Source organism: Chrysochloris asiatica, unplaced genomic scaffold, assembly GCF_000296735.1.
Source record: "Chrysochloris asiatica unplaced genomic scaffold, ChrAsi1.0 scaffold00006, whole genome shotgun sequence".
In the NCBI taxonomy this organism is placed as follows: domain Eukaryota; kingdom Metazoa; phylum Chordata; class Mammalia; order Afrosoricida; family Chrysochloridae; genus Chrysochloris; species Chrysochloris asiatica.
Window position 1 is genome coordinate 15,029,938 of NW_006408524.1, and position 12,044 is coordinate 15,041,981.

Consider the following 12,044-nt stretch of genomic DNA (forward strand, 5'->3'; position numbering starts at 1 on the left):
AGATGGTGCCATGGAGAGATAGGGCAGCTCTGAACACTAGGCCCATGGACTGAGTAAGGCTGTGAGGCTGTGCACAAGAGGCTGGCTTGCAGAATGTGCCCTTTGGACATTCAAATGGATATATATTTTCTGTTTTGTTTTGTATGTGTGCATCAAATATTTTTGCTTTGTTAATTTGTCACATATAAGATGTAAATGGGGCCAGTGCATTTTTGGTTGTACATGTTTTACTTATATCATGCTAGGCACAAGTATGACTTTATAATTTTCTTTATTGAGCAATTATGCATACAGTTTACAAGTTTCCAGTTGACAAGGGTTGGCTGTAATGGTTTGGGTTCTGTGTCAACTCTACTAGGTCAGGATTTCCAGAGGTTGAACAGAGGTGCTTATTCCCATGGTGATGAAACCTAATACAGGCCTAGTTAACTCTATGATGAATGACTATGAGTAGGCAATCAATTAAAGGGATGCTTCCTTGGGGGTGTGGCGTGCTTTCAATATAATGGACACGAGAGGAAGGGACTCTCTCTTTCTATTCCAGGGGACCTGGGACTCTGCAGTTGTAGGATAGTAAACTTATCTTTATGTATGTACATATATATGTCTCACTGGTGTTGCTTCTCTAGAAAACCTGGCCTAAGGCAACAAGCATCATTGGTAAACTGAAGTCTGATATGAATGAATCCTCACTCCAGAAAAACATGCTGTTAAGTGCTGTCGAGTCAGTTCCAACTCCTAGAAACCCTGTATAGGGTTTCTGAGGAGCAGCTGGTGGGTTTGAACTGCTGACCTTGTGGTTCGCCGTCCAGTGCTGATCCTACAGCGCCATACCAGAAAAATATACATACTTATATATAAACTATGTTCAATTTTCATAGGGGTAGTTAATGTCTAGGGATCCACAGACCTTAGGACAAAAATTCCTGTTTGGAGATTTACATAGAAGCTATACGATAGATAAAACCGGAAACCGCATACTGGTGACAACTGCTATTTGAGTGGACTGTAGAACTATAATTGGGGATCAAGAAATGATGAAGACTTTCTTTAATATTGCAGACTAAACCTACACATTTACTTCCTCTTTCCCCTGTAATCTACTTAAAATGACCCATATTGTGAAATAAAAAAGAATAAATGTGTGACAATTCTACACACAGAAAAGAAGACCACCAGCAGACCAGATAATTTAGAGTGTTTCTAAAAGTTAGAAAACTAATTGGATCCGATTGATAGAAAAATCATATTAGTAGATACCACAACCTAAAACATACTTTTAAAAAAGAGATACTGCATAGAAGAGAGCTGTTCTCCCCAGAATAGTTGTAGCATCTTCACACTCAGAGAGCAAACCCAGGGAACTGGCAGGAGACAGTCCTGAGACAATTAAAGAAAAGGCTGGCTGTAGATGAGCTGTCCCCATCCAGCTCTACACGAAGATACAGTGGCTGTTGTGTTTGCCTCCAGGATAAAGTTTGAGAACAAATACATGTATAGGGGACTCAAAGCATTTTTAAGGAACTCTGGTAGCGTAGTGGTCACGAATTGGGCTGTGAACCTTAAGGTCAGCAGTTCAAAACTACCAGCCGCTCTGCAGGAGAAAGATGAGGCTTTCTGCTCCCATAAAGATTTACAGCCTCAGAAACCCTGTACAGGGTCGTTATGGGTCGGAACCAACTCGACCACATGTAACAACAACTAAGCATTTTTAATGTTGGAGAAAGAGAGACTAGTACTAGGAGCGGCAGCGAGATCTTGGAGTGGCAAGATTCGGAATCCTGGTGTGGTGCTGTGGGTTAATGCACCAGACTCCAAGGCTGTTTAACTGCAAGGAGCAGAAAGCCTCATCTCTCTCCCACGGAGGGCCTGGTGGATTCGAGCTGCTGACCGCGGGGTTTGCAGCCAGATTTTTAACCACTACACTATCAGGCCTTCCACCTTGAAGATGGCGGATCAGGTAGATGTGTAGTGAGGAGCTCGTTCAACAACAACACGGAATACCGGGTCAAGAGGACTCATGAGATGGTGTTGGAACTCTGTAACAAATATAAAGGTATGTTTGGAGGTTCGGAGGGTTTATAGCTGGGGAATTTGCAGGAGAATCCAGAAATCCATTATTTTCTGGATCAAGACACTCAGCAGTTCCAGGAGCCACCATCTTGGGAGAGCTTATCTTGATTGTACCAGGATTGACAGGATTAGGAGAGAACATCTTGATTGTATCTTGATTATATCAGGATTGTATCAAGATTGACATCGAAATTTAAAGAGACAGTATAGACATAAAACCAAACGGCCACCACTCGTCTGTCTGTCATGCTGTGGTGGTTTGAGTTGCTGTGATTCTGAGGGCTATGCCACCGGTATTTTAAATAACCAGCAGGGTCACCCATGGTGGACAGGTTTCAGATGAGCTACAAAACAAAGACAGACTAGGAAGAGTGACAAACTACTTCCAAATCGCTGGTCACTGAAAACTCTATGAATAGCAGAGGAACGTTCCAGTAGCAGTTTGGCGAGTTTAAGGGACTCCCAACTTGCCTCCCTCCCCCACCATGAAGAGGCACCCGTCTTTCAGCAAACCCAACCTACAGCCACCCCTTCCACTCAAGGAAGAAAACCATTATGGATACAGCTGTGCACAAGAAAGATATCCATGCAAACGTTAAGAACACCCTGCCCTTCTGTTTATAAATATAAATGTTATTGTTGTTGTTAAGTACCCTGGAGTTGGTTCTGACTCATAGTGACCCTGCACAGGATTTCCGAGGCTGTAAATCTTTATGGGAGCAGAACGTCTCATCTTTCTCCCGCGACAACTAAAGATCTCCAAACATTTGAGAAAGACCAAGTTAAACAAATTTTAATAACAAGTTTGCATTACTTCTAAAAAGGATAAGTTCATTTTCAATTATGCTCAATTTTTTTTTTTTTTAAGAACAGTTACTGTTGAGACGTTTTATAGCAAGGAAGGGAGTGATTAACTCTCCAATCTAGGAGCAGAGGTCTCTAGGACCATCAACAGAGAATGGGACCCTACCCAGAGAAGCAGCGATGCCTGAGATAGAGGCAGAGAGGATGATGTGGAGTGATGAAGCGGCTGGGGACTTTGGATCCAGAGAGGGAGAGGGACTGTGTGCTGAAGACTGGGGTGGCGGTGGGGGCAGTGTAGGGAGTGGGTTTGTAGAGTATACCCTTTGGTCGGGTGATGATGCATGGAGGGGATTGGAACCATGGCAATGAAACAATATACGATAGAATGATTGTAAAACTAAAGTTCTCTCATGTAAACTATCATATAATTCACATTAAAAAAAAAAAATAGTTAACTGTTGTTAAGTGGTGGTTCCAATTTATAGCAACCCTGTATGGGCCAACTCAACGACACTTAACAACAACAACATAAGGTTTCCGAGGCTTCAAATCTTCAAGGGAGCAGAAAGCCTGATCATTCTCCAGCAGAATGTGTGGTGGTCACTTAACTTGTGCTTAACAGTCCAATGCTTATCATATGGAGTCACTATGTTCCTCAGGAATAGTTACTAGCACAATAAAAACTAGTACAAAATTTTCAACTCATCTCAAGAACAAAACAACTTGGAAAAGCCAGTGAATACAGACAAGAAGGCAGAGAAATGAGGGGTGAAACATGATAAAGAGAAATAGAAAATAGCTTGAAAAATATTTAGTCCAAAAATATCTATGACCAAAACCAATACGAATAGATCAAATTCCTCTTTTAGAAAAGTGTTATCTACTATAAATAGGGCACAAGTATAATTAAGACACAAAGATGGGAAACCAAGTAGTAATCAAAGAGATAGCGAGTAAATGTTTACAGAGAGAAAACAGATAAGAATTTTAATAGCAGACAAAATAGATTTAAAGGCACATGGCTTTAAACAAAACTGAGTTTTACAAAATCCAAAGAGAAAAGTCATAAAATAGTTGCATATCAAAAGTATTGCACTGAAGAATATGAAATTAAAACCAATGGCAGCATTTGGAGTAATTCACAAAATTACATTAAAAGAAGAAAAGATTATTTTATAAATATCTGTAGAAATAAAAATTGATAATATTTTAGGCTAAAACAGATCTCTATACATTTCATGATCATTCCGGCTATAGCTTTGCTTACAAAGCAATAAAACTAGAAATTAAATTAGTTTAAAAGTACAGAGAAAAGAAATCTACTCACTTGCACAAACAAAAACCTTCTGAATCCTTGACCTAAAGAAAACAAAATTGAAATTAAAAACTGTTATGACAACGCTTTACAACTACCCATAATGCTTTCACTGGCTAACTTTTTCAGAGTTGATCCGCTGGCCCTTCTTCCTAGTCTCTCTTACTCTGGAAGCTCCACTGAAACTTGGTCACCATGGGGAAACAGTCTGGTTTTTAAATACCTGTGGGATCATTTGCAGCATCGCATCAACACCCAAGTGACCAGAGTAGGCCAGTCAATTACCAGAAATTTAAGGCAGATCCAGAAGGGGATAGGGAGTGAGGGATATCATTGCTAATGCCAGATGGATCTTAGTTAAAAGCCGAAAATATTAGAAAGATGTTTTATTGACTATACAATGACATTTGACCATAGGGATAATTAAACTTTATGGATAACATTGCAAACAACGGGACTTCAGAACATAGACCAAGAGGCAATCACTCGAACAGAATGGGGGATACTGTGTGATTTAAAATCAGGAAACAGGTGTGTCAGGGTTTGACCCTTTCATCATATTTATTTTAGTCTGAATAAATAATCCAAGAAGCAGGATTATCTGAAGAAGAATACATGATCAGAGTTGGAGGAAGTCTCATTAACAACTTGCCATATGCAGATACGCATAACTTTCACAACTAGCTTGCTGAAAGTGAAGAGGATTTGAAACAATTACTGATGAAGAACAAAGACTACAGCATTCAGTATGGATTACATCTTATCATTTAAAGAAAAATCCTCACAATTAGACCAGTAAGCAACATCATGATAAACGAGAAAAGACTGAAAGTGTCAAGAAACTCACTTTGCTTGAATCCATAATCAACATCCATAAAAACAGCAGCCCAGAAAGCAAACAATGCGTTGTACGAAGGGTTTTCAAAAAGTTCCTGGTAAGATGGAATTAAAAGGTAAAAATTAAAATATGAACTTGATTTCTGGACCTAAGCACCATCAAGGTCAAGACACTTTTGTGAGCAATGTTTATCAGCCACTTGTTGTTGTTGCTAGATACCATCAAGTCAGTAGCAACCCATAGCAACCCATAGCAACCCATGCACAGCAGAACAAAACACTGACCGATCCTGGGCCAACCTCACTATCGTTGCCATGCTTGAGCCCATCGATACTGCCACTTGGCCAATCCATCTCACTGGGGGTCTTCCTCTTTTTCTCTGACCCTCCACCTTACCAAACATGATATCCTTCTCCAGCGACTGGTCCCTCCTGACAGTATGTCCAAAGTATGAGAGATGAAGTTTGGCCATCTTAGCCACTTAGTCCATCCCCTAAAAAATGAGAGTCCTCAAAATTTAACTGTGTCAACTCCGTCTTTTTTACTTTACTAGATGAAGTAAAATGGGTGCCCTTTACTGGAGTTTTAAGATTAGGAAATAAAACAAAAAGAAGTCAGAAGGAGCCAAATCAGGACTATAAGATGGATGCCTAATGATTACCCACAAAATCTCTTACAGATTTGCCCTTGTTTAATGAGCAGAATAAGGAAAAGTCTTGTCCTGATGGAGAATTGGAGAGGTAATAAAGAAGTGAGCTAAGACAGTGAAGTCCTGGTGTAGAGCTGTGGGTTCATGCGCTGGACTGCAAGGTCAGTGTGAACTGCAAGGTTGGTGGTTCAACCTCATTAGCCATTCCTTGGAAACCCTGCACAGGATCGCTATGGGTCAGATTCAACTCAATGGCACTTAACAACAACAAGACAATGAAGGGATGGAAATAAAGAGAGACTCTCGACAAGATGGACTGGCATAGTGGTAACATCGATGGGCCCATGCATAGCAATGCTTGTGAGGTTGGCAGAGAACCGGGCAGTGTTTCATTCTGTTGTGCATAGGGTAGTTATGAGTCGGTACTGACTCGATGGCACCTAACAAGAAGAAGAAGACAAGACCATGATACATTTTTTAAAATGTATCAATTTGGAAGCAGGGAAAAAAAACTCAGTCGTTTTTAACAGTTATAATTGTTTACCTAGAACATCAAACAAGCCAATTTTAAAAAATTATTAGAATTAATGCAAAAGTCTAAGTAGACGGCTAAATATAAGAACAAAATGAAATATTCAATATATATTAGTCAACAGCTTTCCTATATACCAATCTAAATCTATAATATTTTTAAAAAATTTAATACCAAACTAGAGAGAGACAAGAAAGCTACACACCAGTATTTCTCATTAACACAGATACAAAAATCCTCCTTAAAATATTAGTGAATAAAATCAAGCAATATATAAAAAGGGGGAAATAAAACATGACAAAGTGAGGGTCAGGTTAGTTCAACATTTAAAAAAATAAATTAATATAATTTGTTTTATTAACAGAATAAATAAGAAAAACTACATGATCATATCAATAGATACAGAAAAAGCACAGGATAAAATTCAACAGCCAGTAATGATAAGCATTATCAGCAAATTAGACATAATGAAGAATTTCCTATTCTAGATAAAGAACATCTTCAAAAATCTTGCAGCTAACAGCACACTTAATGATGCAAAACTGGATGGTTTCCCCCTAATATCAGAAGCAAAGCAAAAGGATGTGTGTTTTTCACTATTCACACTCAGGAAAATGTTAGAACTCTAGTTAACAGATAAGTGGAGGAAAAACATACAAGTCACAGATATTAGGAAGAAAAAAATGACAAATGGCATGCTTGTCTATGTAGAAAACCCCAATGAATCTATGGGAAAATTGCCAGAACTAATAAGTGATTCATTCAACAAGGTTTCAGAATACAAGACCAACATACCAAAAAACCACCCTTTTTCTACATACTTGCAAATAATATATGGAACACCAAACTTAAATCACAACACCATTTATAATCACTTAAAAATGAAACACATCAGTTAATCTTACAGTGCAAAAACAGAGGACTCTAGGACCATCAAAAGAGAAGAACACAGCAGAGTGTGGGACCCTATCCAGAGAAGCAGCGTCACCAGAGATGGAGGCCGAGATGAGGACATGAGAGAGGGAGCAGCTGAGGACTCTAGATTCATGGAAAAAGAAAGACTCAGTGCTGGAGGCCATGAGGCAGGCTTGCAGAATGTGCCCTTGGGTTGTTTAAATTATTATGTATCCCTGTGTGTTTCTGTGTACATTCATACACGTGTGTGTGTGTAAGTAAATATTGTTGAATGATGATGCCTGGAGGAGATTGTAATCATTGCAATGAAACAATATAAAAGCTGATGTTCTCCCATGTAAACTATCACTCAGTTCACAATAAAAACTTAACAGAATTTTTTTTAATTTAAAAATTAAATACATCTACATCTAACAAAACATGTACAGAATCTACATGATGACAATCACACAAAAAAACTGTTGGAAGAAAAAAAAAAAAGTAAATGGAGAGATAAAACTTTTTTATGTAGCGGAAAACTCAGCATAGCAAAGATGGAAATTTTCCTCAAACTGATCCATAGGTCTAACACAATTCATATCAAAATCCCAGAAAGATTCTCAAAGGTATAGGCAAGTTTATGCTAAAATTTACATTGAAAGGCAAAGGGACTAAAATAGCTATAAAATAATAATAAATCAATAGAAATGAAAGTGGGAGAAGAAGCACTTTATAGACTTAACACCATAGTTACAGTAATACATAGTATCCCCTGTTAGGGTTGTTTAGAGGATTATAAAAGATAAGATATGTTAAGGATTTAAAAGAGTAAGTACTTGCACATAGTATGTACTTAGCAAATGTTAGCTATTTATTAGTCAAATATTTTACAACTTGGAAAGTGGTATCTGAGAGAGATTAAGTAAAATGTCTAGGGTCATAAACTAATCAGTGTTGGAGCCAGAATCTGAGCTAAATCCTAATTCCAATCCCTAGCTATTTACCACCCTACTATAAACATTAACAAAAACAAATTATCTTCCCCAATTTTCCCACTCATTGAGTCTTATTTGTCCATGGATGATACAATCTTGAAATGTCTTCAGAGAATTCTAATTTACAAATATTGGGATTATTTGTGGTCTCAGTAGGTCTACCTATTCAAGGAAGTGCTGTACTTTTTTCCTTAGTGTATTTCTAGCCAGGGTATCAACTCAGTGGGTTATCTCTGAATCCTTCAATAATGTTACATGATTAGTATACATGTGATCGATATTTAAAGATTCAAAACAGTCATAAAACACAAATTGCCTTTTCCCCTCCCTATAAATGATTCATCACAAGTATGACTATCCCAACATGGCCATGATCGATCGGAACATCTTCATTTTGTGCATAAATGACACCCGCCTTCTTGGGCCTATGCTTTCTCTCACTCCTACACCTGCAGAGACGAAAAGACATTAAATGGTCTCCTCAATACATTCTATGAAATATAGATTGAAGGTCTAGTTGAATTAAGTGTATTCATGCAGACTTAAAGCACTCAAGTCAGTAAGAACATCCCAAGGGGAAATACTTCTACAGAGGAAGTGAGACAAAAATTGGACACTTTGGAAATGGTGAGAATGTTCCGGAATACATAGATCCTTTTTGCAATGTCACACGACAAAGCAGAATTTTTATCAAATGATCCCAGTGATAAAAGCCTGGCCACTGGGGGAAGGGCTACGATGCGGATACGGGGTGTTTATAAATGGAATAAACAGGAGGTAAGCAATGACATTATAAGTTTGTTCTCATCGAATTCACTTAAAATCATGGAACTTTTTTCTTCTTCTTTGATCTTTCTACTCCCACCAAATAGACATAGAAATGGACCATTGTTTTCTAAGGGGAAAAAGAAATAAAAAGAAATCTCATCCTTGGAGGACTGAACCACCTTTTCTGAAATTGTGTTCAGTTTCTTTGAAGAAAATCATCTCACACTTGGCGTTTTCCTATGGTTTCTGGGGTGCACTTAGTTTCTTTCTTAGAATTCTGGGAGGTCATTTCTACTTTGTTCACTTGGAAATTATATTCAGTGGATATAACAGCTGAGAGGGATCTTATAAAACTTCCAGTACCTTCATTTGACAGAGAAAGAGGACAGGAAGGTCATAGCTATTCTATAGGACACCGTCAAACGGCCCCAGAGGCTTTGCTGTTGAGTTGGTTTTGATTCATAGAGACCCTGTATAGGGTTGCCGAGAGTGGTTTGTGAGTTTGAATTGATGATCTGTGGTTACCATCCCAGGGCTCATCCTACAGGGAGGAAGACCTTGAGAGTACTCACAACCTGGTCTTCTTTCCATTTTATTAAATATATGGCTACATTTGTCCTGACTCCTGGACTCGACACACCCTTATGGCATGCTAGAACTGAGTCCTCAACAAATCTCTACCACACCCCATTAACTCAAATCTTAAAATAACCCATTTTATATACCCAATTGTTGTTGTTATTAAGTGCCTTTGAGTTGGTTCTAACTGATAGCAATGCTGTATAGGGTTTCCAAGGGACAATTTGTGAGTTTAAACCACCAACCTTGTAGTTAGCAGTCCAGTATTTATCCTACAGCGCCATACCTATATATAAAATATTTGTCATTGTTGTTAAGTACTGTGAGTAGGTTCTGTCTCATAGCAACCCTGTATAGGGTTTCCAAGGAGCAGCTGGTGAGTTTGAACTTCTGACCTTGTCATTCAAACTGACCTTGCAGTTCAGTGCTTTATCCTATACTCTTATATACTCAATACCCAGTGTATGTCCCAAATGATCATCAGAACTCTCACAATTATTTTAGAGGACAATAGTTAGAAGCAGCTGCCTATTGACTTCTCTGATCCCTGTGGAACTTTCTCCTATTGTACTTTCTCCTCAGAGCATGGTCTTCAAGGATGCTCTGATTGTTTCTGAGACTGGGCATGAGGCCCACTTTGGGTTAATGCAGCCAGACTGCAAAGTCATTTGAACAGCAAAGTCAGTGGTTCAAGCTCACCAGCTGCTCCTTGGAAACCTTGTTAAAACTCGATGGAACTTAACAACAACATCATAATTTAAATGGTTGGAGGGGATGTGAAGTTATTTTGTGTGTATACAACAATGTCAGTTAATTGTTAGACAACTTGAAGTGTTATTGTAGTGATATAATCTGGCTTTAAAGCAGCCCCTATCTTAGAAAATATTTATCTCCTATCTGACAGGAAGAGCTAAGCCCCACAGGGTTAAGGTCCTTGGGAACACATCTTTCTGAGCATTAGGAAAAGGGTTAGATTTTAACAGATATAAATACTCATACTATTCTGTCACTTTGTTTCCCACCATTAAGTCATATTTCTGTAGGTAAATGTTTTTGTTAATGCTCACTATCAGTTCTGGACTCCTAGTGTGGTGCTACGAGTTAATGTGCTAGACTGCAAAGTCAGTTTGAACTGCAAGGTCGGTGGTTCAAGCTCATCAGCCACTCCTCGGAAACCCTATACATGGTCATTATGGGTTGGAACTGACTCGACAGCACTTAATAACAACACCAATGACACTGCCATATTGAATAATTACCACCACCATCTCTTCTCAAAAGAAATAAAACACCAAGAATTATTGGGGAGAATTTTGTGAAAAATAAGGATTTACATCATAAACGAGGTACAAAACTGAGACAGCACTTTGAACTTGAAGTCATAAATAATCATTCAGTGTGACTTACCCCTTGATAGCAATACATTCTCAAAGGAAGACTTGCAAGTGGATGTGAAAAGAACTTTTTCTCAGAGTTTCTCTAACTATTCCACAGTCATCAATAAAATGGATATTCTAGAGTATACAATTTTCATTTCATGGTCACTTAGTGGATTGCCTACAGTGTCCCTGGATATCGGGGCAATCAAAGATTATTAAGGCTGGTAGAGCTCCCTTTGTAAGTCTCGACCATACTATTTATATCTTACTGCACCTGTGTGTCCCTACATAGCCCTAAGTCTCAACAAGCTGCAGAATAAAGCACTGGAATGATGCCATCTGATGATTTTCCAACATTCTTCAGGAGAAAGTTCTCCTTAGATAAACTCCAAAAGTAGAACTGCTCCTTTTCCACAGCAAAGCTCTGAGCAGACACAGAAGGTTCAGGATCTGCGCATGACCCCTCTGCTCCCGGAAGGAACAGAACACCCCTCAGGATATTCTGAACAGGAGGGAACTGTGGCCTGACAGTGCAGTGTGTGGATCCTGGGTGGACTGGGCTGGCCAACCAGGTCTCCTCTCCTTCCCATCTCTCTTGCATCGTCAGGTAACATGACTCTGGCAGAAGCAAAACGAAATGTCTCAGAGGACCTTGTCTGCCTCAGGACTGTGTACTATCCAGAAACACAGTGGGACTCTCTCAGCCAACAGCTACAAACAAGTCCTACTGCCTACAGCCACAAAGAAAAGCTCCTGAATTTTACAAATTTAGTCATATTACTAAAAAATGGGTAAAATATTCCACTTAGTAGACTGATGGTCAGATTAGATTTTTCAAAGTATATACAATCTGTGGACCCATAAATAAATTTCAGTAGAATTAAAAACTATAACGGCTAAAAAAAAAAATCTACCTTTTAAAACTTGTGGACTGCAGTTAATGAAGTTTCTGAGAGAAAACTAGAGCTATAGTTAAATCCTGTCTCAATTTCCATTAGTTTTGCCAATTGATTTCTTTGTCAATTTTATTTCTTTTTCCAAGCACAAACTTTTGGTTTTGTCGATCCTCTCTATTGTATGTGTTGTTTTTATTTTAATTCATTTATCAACTGTCATGCCAACTTAAGTCTATTCACCAAGAATTTGATTTTTTTCCAAAAAAGGCTTTTATGTCTTCCAAAGAGTTGCATTTTTCTAAAAAATAGTGTAATATAATTT